The sequence below is a fragment of the Anser brachyrhynchus genome, assembly GCF_964034855.1.
Source record: "Anser brachyrhynchus genome assembly, chromosome: 2".
Classification (NCBI taxonomy): domain Eukaryota; kingdom Metazoa; phylum Chordata; class Aves; order Anseriformes; family Anatidae; genus Anser; species Anser brachyrhynchus.
This window is the reverse complement of record NC_137695.1, coordinates 117,250,040-117,266,001: the sequence shown is the minus strand read 5'-3', so window position 1 is coordinate 117,266,001 and position 15,962 is coordinate 117,250,040. Positions and strand designations below refer to the sequence as shown.

The 15,962-nt window shown below is 43.2% G+C and overlaps 1 protein-coding gene and 1 long non-coding RNA gene across 3 annotated transcripts in view; one reads left to right on the top strand and one right to left on the bottom strand.

Moving 5' to 3' along the window:
- SPIDR (scaffold protein involved in DNA repair) overlaps positions 1–15,962 on the bottom strand; it is a 203,988-nt gene that overhangs the window by 97,808 nt on the left and 90,218 nt on the right. The window lies entirely within an intron of this gene.
- Positions 1,446–14,618, top strand: LOC308191317. The gene is made up of 3 exons (XR_013947888.1): positions 1,446–2,336; positions 2,449–3,488; positions 9,437–14,618. It is a non-coding gene; the product is annotated as an uncharacterized lncRNA (long non-coding RNA).

Below are 15,962 nucleotides of genomic sequence, written 5' to 3'. Positions count from 1 at the left end.
GGAGAGGCAGCAGGGACGGGGATGATATTTTGATCAGGTGCCTGGCGCACATCCCGCCGTACAACACGGCCTACCATGACACAGTCGTGGCATACGAGGTCAAGGCACATGATCCTCCTCTGTCCCTCTACAGCTGCGAAGGTGACCCCGGAGGGCTCCAGCGGAGTTAAGGTTACACACGTGGACTTCAAGTTAGCTTTGCCTAAAGAGAAAGCTCTGACCCTGTGCCGCCAGTTAGGTACCTGGGCTGGCTGGCAACTCTTTTCTTGACCTCAGGATTGTGCTGACACTATATGATAACATTTCTACATAGGTGTTTCCAAGACTTTGGAAATGTCCATTTATAGCATTACTATATTAAGAAATTTGAGGTTATTGCCCCAAATCTTTGTTCCAGGCCTCAAACTCTTCCTTACCAGTTCACAGAGGTTACAGAAAACACATATCAATTCAGAGAGCGATTATTTCCATGCGGGTTAAAACAAAACCAGAAAAAAATGAATACGTTTAAGACAAAAGTGACAGTTTTCCTTGCAGAAATTAGCAGTCCCTGGTTTGAAAACAATAAATTTGCGTTTTAGCACTTTTCCTCAAAACAGGAGGAACGAAAGAGAAGAGGGAGGACAGGAAGAGAAATAACCAACATAATGTTTGCTGCTGTTTACGTTCTGAAACAAAGGGAAATTAAAAAAAAAAAAAAGATATAAAATATGACCAAGGATATAGGAAGTGATTTGTTACATAGCAGAATTTCTGGAGCCACATCCCAGCTATTAGAGACTTGGATACAAGGACAGATTATTTTAAATGAGGTTATTAGTGCTTCACTGTTAGGGATACAGGGGAAGCTAAGAAGAAAGAAAAACTAAAATATTGTTTATTTTGACGATACTACATTTTGAACAGTCTGAGGGAAGGCTGTCAACAGAAAAACTATATCTTAACAGCAACTGACTCAACGAGCACTCCTTATAGACGAGCAGATTCTGATCACATTGTTTATGTGAGGCAAAAACTATTTTGTTGCTTGTATTGCCCCAGTTTAAAGTCGCTTCTCTGAAAACAAATATGACACAATGAAAAACTGCTAAAAGATTCACTGAGCTATGGAATGTCCTTCCTGCTCACTCTGGCTCACTTTTCGCTTCGAAACGTAAAAGGAATGTCACGCATTTCTAAACTATGTCTGGGAGCAAAGCCTCAAGTATCACGAGCGAAAACACTGAAGCTCCTCACTGTACCAATAAAAATGCTACGTGACTTGTATTGGAGCGCGATCTCAGATGTTTCTAAATACAGACAGTATCCATCACATGAAGGAAGAACATTAATTGCTATATTTGACGTCTTTCTTGGGAACTGCACCCCTCCTGAGCAGAACAACTCTCTGGCATAGTAGTAGTTGCCAAGGCTTTCCATATCTCTGTCTTCAGTGCAGTATGTATTCTCTACAGAAAGAGGAAAACAGGAAAAGGAAAAATCTGTAAAGCGATCGCCCATTCTGTATGGCACATCAATTGTTATCTCAGCCCAGTTTTTATTACCTAAGCTCACTGCAACGCTGTCTCCAGGCAATTGCACATTCACATACATATTGACAGCTCAGTTTTTCATTTGCCTAAAATAAATGCTTGTAACAACTTGTTACTTGCACTTCTGCCATTCAGAAGAGTAAGCTCTAACAATGTGCTACGAGATGCCCGAACCCGACGGGGTCTGACGGCCCCATTGCCCTGTCCCACACACGCTTCTTGGCTCAAAGCTGGCCCCGCACAGGAGCAAGGTGAAGCCCCCAGCAGCCTGCCTGCTTCTGCTGGGAGGAAACCTCGGCACCGAAGCTAGATGCTGGGGAGATCAAGAGGCTGTGATTACTGCGGTGTGCATGCTTTACTCTATCTAGATGATACCGCTATCCTATCGCTTCACCAGAATTAAGCCTGAAAGAACCAGAAATTCCTGATTTGCACTGAGGGAGAAAAGGACCACCACCTTACTTTCCTTAGGTAACATACACAAGTCCCTCCTAGGTGTCCATATTGCAGTAGGCTTTGAACTTGTTCCTTTTTAAAGTTAATAGTATTTAAGACTGGTTTCCCCACTTATCATTCCAAGTATCTGTTTGCATATGGTACAGCACAAATTGTCAGCAATTTCTAGGGTAGCCGTGGGAATGAAAACTTACCTCTTTCAAGTTAATACATACCGGCTACAATGGAACAATGTCAGCATTTCAGCATGGTCTTTGACGCTCCAGAAGGAAAAAGGATAAAACGGGATAATGTCCTGAACTTTATCAGCTTCAGTGATGACTACGCAGTTACCATCATCAGACGCAGGTATTTGAAAACTGAACATCCACTTTTTAAATTCTTGTTAGTGTCAGAAGAGCAGCTTAGTGTCTGGGTTATCTGTTTGTGACTGTGCATCTGTGTATATCTATGACAATAGGAATCCTCAGAACAAGCCAAACTGAAAAAGATGGATTGGTCTGATGTCTGGTCACCCACGGGTGTGTCCACACCGCTCCTTCTGTCCAGATCAGTGGTGTGCTGTTGAAGTAAGTCTCTCAATCTTCCCCATGTTTTGGTTTGGATTGTGGAGTAGTGTTCTGAGCTCACCAACTGGATTCCTTTTGGATGAAACGAAACCTGGAGTTGTGTTCTAGCTGCTAAAAGGCATTTGGTCCACCAGTACCAGACTACAGCCAGGCTGGAGTAAAACCCTACGGGGTTTTTGGTATACACATATAAAAAATCTCCTACACTGCATTCTGCTCCACAAAGCCTCTCCTACAGCATCATACACCTGCCAGTACAGGCAGATGTGTGTCAAAACTGTCAAGTTTTGTCTTGTATACACATGACCATATCTGCTTCCTTTGATAGCTTTGTTCGTTCAGAAGAACATATGACTGTGGAAGGCCAGGAACACAGAAAGACAGAAAACTTTCCCAGCTGTACATCAGCACAGACATTTTGAAACGGGCTCTGGAATCAGCAGCACAGGAAAGGGATCAGCAAGCTATCGCGTTCGGGTTTCCAGCAGTGCTAGGCAGATGGATGATCAGACTTTGGCATGCACTGAAGCTACATACTCCACAAGGCTCTACACGTGAACATGCCAATAACGAAGCCCTTTACCAGGCCTACAACCAGCAATGCAGGCACAAATCTTGACAACTGCAGATGTACTCATTTTTGGCCTACTGCTTACTGGGGCCCCAATACACGTATGGGAATCCCAGAGCAGACAAACATCACATATGACTCATTGCTACCTTGGAAGAGGCAAACCTTGATTTAGTTTAAGTTTCAAGTGATGGTTTGTGATCCAGTTGCTAGCTCTAATTACACCACAGAATCACAATGGTAATGAAAAGAAAACAGCAAAGGAAAAAGACTAAAATGCAAAGAGAAGACAAAAACGGGAGAATTGAAAAGACAATTTGAAATGGGGCTGTCGGAGCTGCACACGCTCACAAAATAATGGTAAGCTATTTTTTCCTGAACTGTCTGTTCCATCTTTTTTCCTCGATCTCTTTGAAACTATTCATATATTCACTGTGTTTGTTCCTTAACATTTCTGACGAAGGCTTCTGCTATTGTTTATTAAAACAATTGGACTGGCTTAATTACATTGCTAAGGATACACAAATTCTGACTATTCATCTTTAAAGCGTCTTATTTTTTACCACCATAATCTTTTCTTTATACAGAAATAAACGTGCAATCCACTGCCTCACCCTTTTGCCCTACCCAGGAAAGAACAAATATGCAGTGCAGTTCTTGAGCCGAGTTGTTCTGAACACCAACAGAAGCTGCTACGGAGAAACTGAGCATTATCATTAATTGTCTCTTCCTGTGATCTTCATAAGTGATGATGATGATAACTACTCAACATGTACCCACAACATGGCTTGCTTGCTCTGTTTGGTTACTAACTACAATCACAAAGGAATAGCGCGTCAAGGTGACCCTAAGTGAAGGTACGAGGAGAGTGTAAGAAATTCCTCAAGATCAACAGCAAACCTGATTTGTTTAAGACAGTGCCACAGTAACAGAAAATAGCACGACAACTGGAGCATAGACACAAATCACTGAGATTTTGCACAGCTAACAAAACCGCAGTGCAACTAGCAGAAAAATCGTACCAAGGAGTGGAGCGATCAGAAAGCTACACAAGAACAGGCAGCAAGAGGAGACCAATATATCTCAGAAGTCACAAGCACACGCTGCCACAAGCAGAACGCTCTTTGCAGGGCATGTCTGCATTAAAGACAGGAACCAGCCTGTGAAGTATGATATTACTAGAAAGAACTCCTGGATTCTATTGGGGCAGATTCAATTACAAAAAGCTGACCGTAAAATGAGGAGATGTTCTTACTAAATTGATACGCGTCGTACCAACGCTTTTCCTGGAAAGCTGGACGACATTTGTGTATTCTCATTTATTTATTTATTTTCAAGAAGTTTGGGGACACTATCTTTGCGAAAAGGAATGTTCTGTGCCTCGTCCAAACCAGAAAAGGGCCAAGCAGCAGCATATTGTAGAAGGGGTTATCTGGAGTCAGGCAATCCAGTTGAGGCATGTCCACCCAGGTCGGATGACACATCAATCTAAAGGGGACACGAGCAAGGCTATTAGTTCACAGCTCTTGGCCTGAATTTTACTGACAGGTGGCTAGAATTAATGTAAGACCTATATTATTTTTCCAAGTATAGTGGCGAGTGCCAGGACACAACCAAAGAAAAGATGCTTATGCAACTCCTAAAAGGGATTATGCAGCTGCTATAAAATCTTCGAGGGAACTGGCAGATATGGCTAGAACAGCCTTCTCTTGGAGATGGGTAGCTGGCAAGGTTAGAGTCATTAGTGAAAGTGGATATGATTGAGAAATTTTGTGATATGTGTGCAGCCTACAATGGTTTCTGTCCACAAAAATCAGCAGAGGTTCACATACAAGCACTGTATTTCCATTAAAATGAGTAAGACTGGGACTTTACACAATGGTGAGCTAACAAACGAGCTCACAGCTTGTCATGGGAACGGGCTAAGGTTCCACACAGCCGAGACCAACATCACTGCTGGCTCCTCTAACGCTGCCCTGCCTTCCCGGGCCCTCCTGATGCATCCATGACTCGTCTCCTCTTCATCTGGCCACACCAGCATTTCTGGACCCTCCAACAGAATGGTTTTAGATGTGTAACCCAGCAGAGAAGTATCCTTTCTCTTTGTTGTTGTCTGACGAGAATCCTGCTGGACGGGTACCATCACTCGGTCCCAGGCCAAAAACCGAGGAGGGCAGTTGAACATTATTCACCTACAAGAGGGATTCCCCAGGGAAACTGCACATCACTTATTCTCAAGACAGCTGCTGCAGGGTTGCTATAAAAGGTCTGGAGGTTTCTTTTTGTTTTGATTTTTTTTTTTTTTGGTACGTGCAAAATCTGGTTTACGCTACAGGTTCAAAAATTATTCGTGTTGTGGTTAGAAGTCTGCAGATGATTCACGGTTACATAATTCGCTAATAAAATGTAAAAAAAGAGCTCTGAGCTATTATTTACGCAGATGTAGAGAGCTGTGAATGACGAATAGCTGACATCAAATTTTAGACATTAGAAGCAAGCGTCAAAAGTTCTTTTACAAATTTGTATCCCATTTATGACACGCTGTGGGACAGCGCCTACAGAGATCAGTCCAAAATACTTGGTGCTTGTTCAACGCTCGAACAATACGCGCGCACAAGAACACATTAGAAAAAAAAAAAAGTACTGGATGTAAATAAAGAGACCGAACTTTGTCCCTACAATTTCATGACAAATTAAATTTTGAGAGGTGGTATAACTCGACATGACTCCTCCTTCTCTCTACTTTCTGGCCAACGCCAGCACAAAACAGTATATAGTGTTTTCTGTTCAGAAAGAAGGAAAACACATGGGAAAATACTTGCGAAGTGACTGCTAAAAGCCCAAGGACAGAACCAAAGTACCAAGCTTTCATGGTGATCGCGTAATAGAGGCAATCAAATACCTGCTAGGTTTCAATTTCAACAATTGGAGCCGCCTTAGCAAGTGAGAAATACATGCCAGTAGGTGCCAATTAGTTTCAGTCCCAAATACTTCGGTATCTCCTACTCTGAAGGATATTTTGAACCACGGTGGTGGTAAAAGGCTTCTTGCATGAGCTCCTTAAGGCTCCTTTACAACAACCCATTTACTGGGGAAACAGAGAAGCGTCTGTATTTTAGCAAAACAACCTGTTTTCCAAATTCTAAAAATAGAAAAGGAAAAAAAAAATCAAAGTGTCTGTCATTTTGAAACCACGAGCAAGCATTTCACCCTAAGCAACACAGCCTCTCTCCCCCCTCCCCCTTGCTAAAAATAAAACAGTACATTACAGCAACATTTTTTGCTGCCTTCAGCCAAGAGCTCGCAGCCCTCCCCTCAGCCCAGGCTCAGCTGGAGCCCTCGCCTGCATACTGTGAGTCAGCACTTCTCAACATTGCTGGAAATTCCTCAACAAAGCATCCGCCCTGTAGCAGGAAGCGGCCTCTCCATTTCAGCCTGTACCAGGAAACGCGCAGGCGTTCACGGGCCTCACCTGAGCGCCAGGCACGGCTCGCCAAAATTCGCGCTGGGGCCGCCAGACGCTCCCCTTCCTCCGAGCTTCCCGCACCGCTCCCCAGGGAGCGTATTCCCCGCACAATCAGCTCAGCTAATTAGAAGATAAATTAAGCTTCCCAGTGATGACGGATAAGGAGAGACCAGATGGAAGAGCCACACTGGACGAGAAGGCTGGTGGGGCGCCATGGTGGCACTGCAGCCACACGGGCTCTGCTAGCCAGAATCCAGCCAGGCTAGGGGCAGCCCTGCTAAATCCACCATGGGGCAGGATCTGTTCATGCCTGTGGGAATCTGAACTATTTAAAAAACAATAATAATCCCCCTCTCGTGACTACGAAGCTGCTGTGGACTCAGGGCATCGCCACATCTGCAAGCAGAAAGGAGATGGGATCTCAGCTGCCTCCCCCCAGCAGTCCTTGGTGTACACAGAAAACTTGGAAACCCACGTAAAACGGAGCTTTGTGCTTTCTGGGATACAGCCAGATCTGCTTGCACAGGGCACATCGTTGTCGGTGCCTTGTGCCCCTGACGCACAAAGCAGAGCTCCCTCCAGGAGCTTTCAGCGTCTCCTACTCACCAATGCCCACAAGCAGCAAGGTGGAGGCCCCGCTCTCGACAGCTGAACGTACCTTGCACTCAGGCCTCTCTTTAGCTACGAAGCGGTTATTTCACAACTGCCACCTGCGATGAGTTCAGTTCCTACGGTACCCATGTCAGAACGAGGAGCTGCGGCTCTGACAGGGACATTAAGGAGAGTTAAGGGAATAGGAAGTACTTTGCGAACAAGAGTAATTACACGTTCTGACCTCTCCAGCTCATTGTATGTATTATCCAACAACCACAAATCAAGAAGCACACTGAAGTTAATGTTGTAATGAATGTTCATTTCCAGCACAAAACATATGTTAAAACTAACAAAGGAACAAGACAAACAGTGACCGTTTCCCTGCTTGCTCCTTGCTTTAATATCTGTGCGGCTTCCTCTCCCAGAAGAGCCGTGCCTTTTTCTGCTTTTAAACATTTGTATAAAGGAAGCTGCCTAAAGTCGGGTACAAAAATCTGTTTTTCTCGACTGTTTTTAAATACAGAGCAAAGAGATTAAAGCAAGGCAGATAGCCAAATACCTCAGCCATCACAGTCATTAATAGACGCGTTTAACATTTGTGCAGCTTTCGAATGCAGAACATCTGGTTCTAATTTCCAAGCTGGCTTTTAATAAAAGTGCCTCCCCCACAATACTTTTATTATAAAGTGTTCTTTTCCTCCTCGCGTTCTCTCTCTCTCCCCCCCTCCTTTTTTTTTTTTTTCTTTTTTGGAAGCGGCTGTTCCTTCCTTCTTGCTGGAAGCCACCTGACCACTGCCAGGAAGAGGAATGCAAAACATTCCCAGGAGCAGCGCCTGACGTCAGGGCAGCGCTCCCCGCCTCGCCACCAGCGCAGCCTGGAAAGTCCAGGCCCCGCGGCCGCTGGGACCTGGGAGCAGCTGCTGCCTGCCCTCCCTCCCTCCCTCCCTCCCTCCCTCCCTCCTTCCCTCCCTCCCTGCGTCGCACGAAAACCTCCTCACCGCTCAAGGCAGGCGGCAGCGCGAGCCGTTCGGGAAGGGAGGGCAGGCACGAAGCCTTCGGACCTTAGAACTGGCCTTTTTTTTTTTTTTTTTTTTGCTTTTTTCTTCCCCTCCCTTTTTCTCCACCCGTTTCGGCACGGCAGCATGCTTGAGGTTTTTTTGGGGGTTGGCTGCTTTTAGGAGACTGCGTATCGTTTCTGGTGTTTACTGCTTCCCCCGCAAGAGACAGAGCTTATATAAACCTAGCAAGGGGCGAGGGTGACTCAGCCAGAAGCCCTTACGTGGGCTCAAGCCGCGCTGCGGCCACTCCATGCATCCCTTCTGCCTGCCCTAAATAGGAGTGTCTCCTTCAGACACACTTCCCATCCCTGGTGGGCTTAAATCAGCTTAGACACCAGCTTTTATGATGCTTTCCTTGTACTTCGCCTTCCTTCACAGCACTCTGCAGAAGCATGCCAAGGGAACCAGTCACGCGTCGTCGCTGGGCTGTTTGTTTTTTCCCCTGCTGTTAAGAAATTCCAGAGAGATCACGAAATGATAGCAATACCTTCATAGGTGGTGAGCTGCCCTCCTCAGAAAACATGATTTTGGAACACAATCCAATTTTTTTCTACTTTCATACAATATCCTTCTTCTAATGCACGGCAAAAAGATAGACGAGTTGGAATTTCAGCTCTGCATTTCCTTAGTTTCGTGCACATTATAGCCAAAGTAACATCTATCAGAACAAATTAACAACAAATGGTATAATTTTATGCTACTCTTAAAGTGTTAGCTAAAATTATAGATGAGAGATTCTCCATTAAATTGGTGCCAGGATGTTAACTCCGTTCAATACATTTAGTCCAGTTAGTCTACACTACTTCTGGGACAATTTCTTTAAATTCCATACGATGTCCTGCCTGGAAAAAAAACTTCACATATTTTAATAAATTACTGTAACAAAAAGAATGAGGAGGAAAAGGAACAATAGCTGGCACCAAATCTAGGATGAAGCCGAAAGAGAGTTCCCTAATTCCACCGCTCCAATTGAGCAGGAAGGAGGTAGGTGAGGGAATACAAAAAAAAAAAGAGAAAAAAATCATTTCCAGAGGATGTGATTAGGGGATTCTTCAAGAAATACTTTTCTATTTCATACATTTCTAACTGTACAAAAAAAAGTTTACAAAACATAATTTCATCACTCCAAAAACAACAGAAACAACAGAACCCTAACATATGGATTTTAATTTTATTTTTTTTTTCTTCAGGAAATACAAAAAGAGCCCAAAAGAAGCCAAAACTCACCCTGAACAGGTAGGAAGTGTGACTGGCAGTACTAAAGTGTTCATAGACACTTCTTGTGTAAATATTTGGGATAAAGTGATATAAATTACTCAATGATGACTGACCACAACGACAAAATAAAGTTCTGGAAACACTAAGCAAGACAGCTGCATCATTTTCATTATTAATCATAAGTAATAAGCTATGTGCTGTTAGGGTTATTCTATCTGCTTAGCCACTGTCCCATGCATCAAGATCCAGATGACTCCAAAGCCTGCAGTTGGTCTGTCAGTCCCAGTTCCCCACCTTCTCACTCCATTTGTGGCAATTTAAGAAATACATAATGTTGTTTTTGTTGTTGTTGTCCAGAGAAGGGCAACGAAGCTGGTGAGGGGTCTGGAGAACAAGTCTTACGAGGAGCGGCTGAGGGAGCTGGGATTGTTCAGCCTGGAGAAGAGGAGGCTCAGGGGCGACCTTATCGCTCTCTATAGGTACCTTAAAGGAGGCTGTAAAGAGGTGGGGGTTGGTCTGTTCTTCCACGTGCCTGGTGAGAGCATGAGGGGGAATGGGCTAAAGTTGCGCCAGGGGAGGTTTAGGTTGGATATTAGGAAAAACTCCTTTACTGAAAGGGTTGTTAGGCATTTGAATGGACTGCCCAGGGAGGTGGTTGAGTCGCCATCCCTGGAGGTCTTTAAAAGATGTCTAGATGTAGAGCTTAGTGATATGGTTTAGTGGAGGACTTGTTAGTGTTAGGTCAGAGGTTGGACTCGGTGATCTTGGAGGTCTCTTCCAACCTAGATGACTCTGTGATTCTGTCTTCTCCAAATCTAAGGGCTTGATACTAAAAGGTCAAATAAATGCCTACCTGCTGACCAATCTCATGCTATCTATGACTTTTTTTTTAAGGAAACCTGCTCTCTGAAGAACTGCAAAGGAGGTAAACACATTGCTTTCCTGGTAAGAAACCCACAAGTGTTGGTTACACCAGCTGGCCACATCTGAGCAGCTAGAAAACCCAAAACCACTTTTCCCCCCTCTTCTCCAGAGGTCACAAATATTCAAGTGGTGTATCATGTGTACTAATTGGTATTGTTGGAAAATATGACAACAGGAAGACTCACCCATTTAAATTTATAAAACTTAAAGCAGACCTGGAAAAGCACTAGTCAGCTTTATGAAGCCAATTGCATCCAGTAGCTACTGGAAAAAAAGCAGCCAATTTGTGCTGCTACACATAAAAATATAACTGCAGTTCACTGATGGCAACAGAGAGCCATCGGTATACATAACTAGTAGGATTTTTTTTTAATGTTTTGCAACAAGATGAGAGAAAACGCAAGTGCAAGAAGTTTCTATTACTGAAAAAAAAAACCAGACGCAGGAGGAAATACAAGGAAAATATTCTACTAGCCAAATAAAATAAAAAGTAGTGGAAATTAGTTAGGGATCAGTAGAACAGGTTGATTTTCAGAGCTAAAAGGCAAAGAAAGTTAAATATGTCCTCAATACCTTCTAAAATTAAGCACAAGCTAAGGTGGCTTGCAACCACTGAGGAATACTATAGATTTCTTGTTTCTTGCCATTTTTTCTTCTCTGTTCTCTCATTTATTTTATACTCTATGCAGAGAAACTTACTCAGTTATTTTTTTTTCATCCATATTTCAGGGATTTAAAAATTCTCTCCCTTTTTTTTTTCCAGAAATGATTTTTTTTAAATAAACTTCACCTTATCAAAATGTAAATATATGCAAATCATTAATAGGACACTTCTGAAAAGCAGACTTGAGAATTTCTGAAAAACGAACATTTAAAAATGTTTGAACATTTAATCTGTAGTATTAAAGTGTGGATGAGGATTAGGTATGTACAAGGTATACAAGAGGATCAGAGCTTGGGTGTGTTCTGAGCTTCCCTGAAGCTTAAATTCATTCTCTTCTTCTGTGTTTTGGCTGTTTATTCACTCTATTATTCTTTTATCACCAGGAATAGCTTTGGGATGCCAAAAGCATGAATGAAATCAATGAGAACTTCCTCCTATGTGCGTTACACTGGATTAAGCTTCAGGTATGTTTCAGGAGGCCACTCCAAGAACGAGTGACTCACAAGCCTTGTACCAAACAGCCATTGCCATCAGTCACGGACAGCTTTTTTCTCAGCAAAACCCGGTAAAAGTAGTTTGAACTCCATCTATCAGTGACAGAAGAAGTGGACAACAAAGCATAAATTAAAACTCGGAAAACTAAAGATACTTTCACATTTTTATTTTCCACCAAGAGTAACAGGGTAGTAAGAGTAATAATACATACTAGTTGTTAATTGGCAAAACCACAGCAGCTCTCTTGACTTCAGGAGGGAGCAGTATGTTTCTCTTCTGGAATTTACAGGAGCATTTAGAAACCAATGAATGCAGAGAAAGAGATCAGAAAATCAAGTAACACTCAGAGAAAGTGAGAAAAATGCCAACTCCCTTCTCCTAGTTACTTTTCCATACTTTTCTTGCTTACGCTATCAGCTCTTTGAGTGGATAACTGTTTTTTTTCCAAGATGAAAACTTTGATTGAAAACAGAGTGCCTGCAACACTCAGTGTACTTTTAACTGCGAACACTCAGAAGCAGGAGAAGAAAGCCCTTAATTTCATAGGTTTGCTCTTACATCTGGTACGTGAAACAGCCCAGATGCCAACTGCTAACAATGCACTGCCCTGTTTGCCTAAGGTTAAGAGCAGAGCTCCCTGAGAACCAAAACTCGTGTTGAGGTTCTCCCAGTACCAGCCTTCCAAACATGGCAGTTCCTTCACAGCTCCTCACCTTTGTGTACAGCCTCCACAAACTCTTTTTTGAAGTTTGCCCATACTTTTTTGAAGTACACTCCCTCTTCTTTCCTCTAGTTTTTCTTTTCCTGCATCTCCGTGTTCTGTTTCTGGCTGGAACTGGCAGTGGAATTGCTGAACAACTGATCCAAGTTGTTTTGATCCAAGCCGATCCAACTGTATTGCTGACTCAATCCTGAGAGCCTGTTCTCATCAGATTTCACTGCAGCATTCCAGATTTCAGTACCCAAAAAATTCAGATGCTTATCTAAACCAAACTTCCTGAGGGTGAACTATCCCCAGTGCTAAGACAGCAAGAGCAGGGCCGACACACACTTGAACGAGATTCCATCAGAGCACAGGAGACAGCATGCCAACTACGCTTAAAGCAATATCTACCTACATAACTTCAACTCAGTCTGACTTGGTAAATTACTGAGTTAATTGCCTTGGTATTCATATTTACATTCAAAAAAGGATACACAGATCTGAGGTCAAATCATTAAGCTGTTCCATTAAAAACTTTGTTTTAGGCAAATGGACTTCAGAAAACTTCCTTTATAATGTAAAATGGAACCATCTGTACATAAATTTTGGGACTTATTTTGATGTTAGGTTTATTGATATAATTATGTAGTTACTAAGCTGTTTACTGTTTCAGGTTCCTAATAGCTATTAGGGCTATGGTTTGGAAGGAGAAAACAAAAATTTTAAATGTGTTTATTTCCATGTTTTATACGTGCACGTAGCATCTACTTCCTTCAATGTGAAAATTTTATGAAGAATTGATTTGCTTAGCTTTGCTGCTTGGACAGCCATATTGTAATTATCACAACAGTATGAGATCTCACAGAACATTTTACTTACTGTTTAAAGAAAAGTCCAATGGATATCCCAAGATAAAATATTTCTTCATATTTACTCTATTCTTAAAGCAGTAAGATGACTGATACTGCAATTATTACAAAAAGAAATAATTACAAAAAGTTAATAGTGTGGTAATATCCCACCGTATCTTAAATTGTTCCCTGTTTGGGGTTGGAGGTTGGTTTCCCAGTTGGAATTTTTAAAAGGAAAAGCTTCCTACACAGTTCAGTAAAACAGATTTCTCAGACAAAAAGTTTTCACTTGCTTGTCATTTGAGTTGGAGAGACAGAATAGAATACTTTCTGCCAGACAAACTGCTCCAGAAACCCAATTGGTTTCTGAAAGTCTGTCTTCACCCTTTTGTAATACTAAAGAACCATTATCCAGCGTTGCATGGACAACTGCTAGACCATTTGCACAACAGAGCGAAGAAGATTGGTGGTAGGCAAAGTGTCCACACAGCAACAGATTTTGCTATCAAGCAATCAGTCTTTAAGAGCTACTGAAACAGTGCCAGAAGCCTTCAAAATACATTTAAATGCAGTAAATAGTATATTGCCCCAGTACTATATTTCCCCAACAAATATACCAATCAGGAAGAGGAGGGGGAATGACAGGAGGAGGGGGAAAACTAGATTCATTATTTAGACTCATAGAAATCATACAGGGTTAGGCACATGCACTCTGCCTTCCCCCCTTGCGAAAAACAGTAAGTAACTAGATAAGAAACCCAACAAAAAATTCATGTGTGTTGTAAAGAAATGCAGCTAAGGGGGCTGGCAATTAAAAGTTAATGTCATCCTGTTTGCTCTCTGCTTACCATAACACACATCAGTTTTTTTATTTTTTATTTTTTTCTATTTGACCTCCTACGTGCATGAAATCTTATATCTTGTCAGAGAGCCTTGGTAAGGAACACAGAATGAGAGGTTAGCCCAGTAATTAAATACGTCTGAAGGCTCCTTGATAATTTAAAATCAAGGATGGATTTATCACAGCGGAATTGAGACATAAGAGGCAAAAGGAATGGCATGGAATAACAAGCCAAAAAGCTTGCACACGTTCCCTTGAGGATGGAGAATTAGTCTTAGAATAAAATGTTAAAAAATCACAAGACACAAAAGTCTTGGAAAGGATCATTTGAAGTAGTTAGAAAGAAAAACAACCCCAGGAACGGGTCTGTTAGGCTTTCAGCAGGTTAAAAGCATGCCATAGCCAGGAGGTAGCTGTGAACAAAACCCACGGCATGCAGGAAAGTTCTCAGTTTCTCCTCTGGCAAGCTTGCTTCAAGGTTGGACTTTGTAAACATCTTGGGGGAGGACAAAATTACACTGCATTTTTGAAACGTTTACAAGTGTTTTGCACAAATGGAAGCTGAATTGAGGAGATCGCTTCTGCTCCCCAATCAAGAGCGGATCCCAAGGTCAAGGACAACGAGCAGGAAAAAGTCTTGAAGAATGTAGGTGGCACACTCAACAGCACCCAGCCTTCTTCAGCGTTATACAAAGAGGAAGGGGGAGAAAATAGTGTAAGCAGCGTGGTGACTGCTCATCACTACCTTCAAAACAGAAAATGCACCCGGTTATTAAAAGCAATGCAAAAACAACGGCACGCAAACCTTAACAAATCTCTCTTTTGCACACTACGGCTTCACGGACGCGCAGCTTTGATCGTAGAAAAAGTTCTGGACAAATAAACGCTGAATTCAAGGGATGAGTCAACCGAGCGCCGGCTGGGTGGCTTCACCTGGCCTTGCGCTGACAACATTGCCACCTTGAGCCCTGAGAGGGAAGAACACGGGCAAGTCATGCCGGCCACGGGCACGCCGTGCCGAGCGCCGAGGCACCCACTGTGCTGTGAGGGGCCCTGAGGCACCCACCGTGGTGTGAGGGGCCCTGAGGCACCCACCGTGCTGTGAGGGGCCCTGAGGCACCCACTGTGCTGTGAGGGGCCCTGAGGCACCCACCATGGTGTGAGGGGCCCTGAGGCACCCACCACACCACAGCATGAGGGGCCCTGAGGCACCCACCACAGAATGAGGGGCCATGAGGCACCCACTGTGGCATGAGAGGTCCCAAGGGATCGACCACACCACAGCATGAAGGGCCCTGAGACACCCACCTCAACACAGCATGAGGGGCCCCGAGGCATCCACCACACCACAGCACGAGGGGCCATGAGACACCCACTGTGACATGAGGGGCCCCAAGGCACCCACCACACCACAGCGTGCCGAGCACCTCCAGGTAGCAAGATGTTGCAGGGGCATCTGTAATCAAGGAGCAAGCTTGGTCTTTCACTGCATTTGGAAATTATCACGAAATCCTATTTTTAAAAAAGTGTTTTCCCCACCACTGAACTTCATAAAATCATTTCTGTGGGCAGGGTTTTGTCAGAGAGAAGTATGTCTTTGTGTAATTTTCACACTATCTGAAACGTTGCCACCCTTCAGCCCTGACCTGCACCAGAATTAAACGCCTGTTCAGCTAGATCTCCGGTACCATTGCGAGACCATGCTGTAAACCATAGTGCTTAACAACCCTAACTTACAATACATTATTTGGTTTTCTTTTCAAAGCAAACGATTTAATTGATTCAGTCTACAGCACAGTACCAAGAACAACTGCTCTGGTACAATTGCGGGACAATTAACTGAGCACACAGAGGGAAATACAATAAAGGGAAAGCATTCTTTACCAAGTAGTAAAATAAACATAGTGTTGAATGCATCACCAATGTGACTGCTCGTGCCACTTCTGAAATAGCTTTGGAAACTAAAGAAAGCCAAAGCAGAAGTTAGAGGGAGGGCAGTGCCACATCTCTCCATGCCCAC